Genomic DNA, 3,146 nt, shown 5'->3' with positions numbered 1-3,146 from the left:
GCGGAGCATCACGGGATGGAAAAAAAACCGCCCCTGCGCGTGCGCGGGGCGGGGCGAGGCGGCGGAGGACCAGAGGGGCGAGGCCTGCGGGAGGCGGGGCCCGAGGGAGGCGTGGTCGGAGAGCGGCCTGATAGCCGGCATGCTTGCCTTGGAGTTAGGAACTAGCTGCGGTGTCCAGGCACCTGGGCCAGGTTTCCACCTTCAAAAAATTGAAAGGCTGTAGAAGACCTCGCTGCACTACCTGGGGAAGAGAGTTCAGCCTCTTACAAAGGAGGGTAGAGGCGTGCTTGAGAAAGTTACGCCCACCAAACTAAATCACAACCCCCTTAGAGCAACCTTCTCCTCCCGCCTTCAATCTTTCCCAGTATCAGGGTCTTTTCAAATGAGTCAGCTCTTCGCATCAGGTGGCCAAAGTATTGGCGTTTCAGCTTCAACATCAGTCCTTCCAATGAATATTTAGGACTGATTCATTTTCGGATGGACTGGTTGGATCTTCTTGCAGTCCAAGGGACTCTGAAGAGTCTTCTCCAACACCGCACTTCAAAAGCATCAATTCCTCGGCGCTTCCGCTTTGGACAAGGGGACAACAGAGGATGAGATGGCTGGATGGCATCACCGACTCAATGGACATGAGTCTGAGTAAACTCCGGGAGTTGGTGATGGACGGGGAGGCCTGGCGTGCTGCAGTCCATGGGGTCGCAAAGAGTCGGACGCGACTGAGCGACTGAACTGAATGAACTGAGCTAAAGCGACCTTGGCAATGGTTGCTAAAGAGACTATGCCGCCCATACACCACCAAGAGATGGGAGAGCTGGGGCACAGCCCTCCTTTCTCAGGCCTCCTCCCGAGACGCTACAGCCCTTCACATTTAGCGTGCCTAAGAGTCATCTGAAAGAAAGTGAAAGCGTTAGTCGCTCAGTCGTGGTCCACTGTTTGTGACTCCATGGCCTGTAGTCCACCAGGCTCCTCTCTCCAGGGAATTCTCCAGGCAAGGATACTGGAATGGGTTGCCATTCCCTTCCCCAAGGGATCTTCCTGACCCAGGGATCGAACCCAAGCCTCCTGCATTGCAGGCAGATTCTTTAACATCTGAGCCAAGAGTCACATGGGAGCTGGTTAAAACACAGATTTTTGAGTCCCACTGTCTCCTGAAAAAAAGAGCACAACTTAAAAGTTGAGAATGTTTTATTTGATGAACTTGCTGAGGACTTAAGCCCAGGAGGCAGTATCTCAGATAGTTGTGAGGGACTGTACCAAAGAGGAAAGGAAGGAGCCAGGATATCTAGGAGATTTTGGAGGAAAACAAAACAGGTAGTTGGAACATCAACTGTTAAGAAAACCATGGCTGCTCAGGTGATTCTAGTGGTAAAGAACCTGCTTGCCAATGCAGGAGATGTAAGAGACACGGGTTCAATCCCTGGGTGGGGAAGATCCCCTGGAGGAGGATATGGCAAGCCACTCCAGTATTCTTGCCTAGAGAATCCCATGGACAGAGGATGTCCATAGGATGGCAAAGAGTCTGACATGACTGCAGCGATTTAGCTCACACGCAGGCATCTCAAGTTAATGAATTTAGTGCTTTTTCAATGGGCTTATTGAAATCAGGGAGGCCATTGATGGCCAAAACATCCTTTGTTTCCTGATACTGGCAGGCAGCATTCCACCTTTACAGATTCTCAATTAATAGGTGAGGATGGGCCTGAGAATTTGCTTAAGAAGCTCCTGGGTGATGCAGATACTGTCAGTAGAGGCACCTCCCCTTTTGCAGAGGTTTAGTTTGTCTGCCTAATTTCCTAGAAGTGGAGAAAGCAAGGTTTGCTGGGGAAGCACCCCAATACGCGTTTCTTTTGTGGATTAATATTGCTCTAACCAAGATCCTGGAAAGGGCCCCAGATCTCTCAGACTAGCACTGCAAGGACAGGCTGGAGAGGCAGTGTGAGCAGCAGCGGTGATGCTGAAAGGCCTGGAAGTGCCTCTGCTGTGTGGATCTGGGAGCCGCTGGCCCCGTGCGTCGAGCAAGCCTCCCTTCTGGGTGGTTAGCCTTCCTCAGATGCCCCAGGAAGCCGGCCTCTGACCTTAAAGCACCACAGATTAGGGCGGGAAAGCCTGGTGGGGAATGGACCTGCATCATGGACAACCCTGCAGCACGTCTGGGAAGAACGGTACCCCTAAGGCCCTGGTCTGCTCTTAGAACTCCTTGGGTGTGCCCTAAGTCACAGCCCACTTTGCATGGTCAGATAAACTATTTACCAAAAAAAAATTGACTTCCAGTTTTATTGCCTCTGGGCACTAGCAGTAAGGCAAAAGCTTTGGAGTCAAAAGCCTTGAGTTGACCTACCCTTCCTGGAGGTATAACTGTGTAGGAAACCAGAAGGTTACTTGCCTTCCCTGAGTCTAATTCTTCACGGATTAAGTGAGTTGGGTTGTTATAGGGATCATGATATAATATGCATGAAAATATGTTAGCAGACTGTGCCCATGTTCTTTAGGCTCCAAGTAGAAGAAAATGCTTTGAACATTTTAGGTTTTTATCTCACCCATAGAATTAACTGCCTTCCCTCCTCCGCTGCTGTGGTGGAGGCGGGCCTGGCCTCCCAGGACTGCTGTTTTCAAGCTCAGTAGCTCTGGTACAAGTAAGTGGGTAGTAACCTTGGAGTTCAAAGGATAATCTCTTTGATTCAGACTTTAAATTCCTATTCAGTTCAGTTCAGTTCAATCACTCAGTCATATCTGACTCTTTGAGACCCCATGGACTGTAGCATGCCAGGCTTCCATGTCCATCACCAACTCCCGGAGTTTACTCAAACTCATGTCCATCGAGTCAGTGATGCCATCCGACCATCTCATCCTCTGTCATCCCCTTCTCCTCCCGCCTTCAATCTTTCCCAGCATTAGGGTCTTTTCCAATGAGTCAATTCTTTGCATGAGGTGGCCAAAGTATTGGAGTTTCAGCTTCAGCATCAGTCCTTCCAAAGAATATTCAGGACTGATCTCCTTTAGGATGGACTGATTGGATCTCCTTGCAGTCCAAGGGACTCTCAAGAGTCTTCTCCAACACCACAATTCAAAAGCATCAATTCTTCAGCACTCAGCTTTTTTTATGGTCCAAATCTCACATCCATACACGACTACTGGAAAAACCATAG

This window comes from Dama dama, chromosome 31 (genome assembly GCF_033118175.1).
Source record: "Dama dama isolate Ldn47 chromosome 31, ASM3311817v1, whole genome shotgun sequence".
Lineage (NCBI taxonomy): Eukaryota > Metazoa > Chordata > Mammalia > Artiodactyla > Cervidae > Dama > Dama dama.
The sequence above is the reverse complement of the archived record's forward strand: the minus strand, read 5'-3'. Positions refer to the sequence as shown.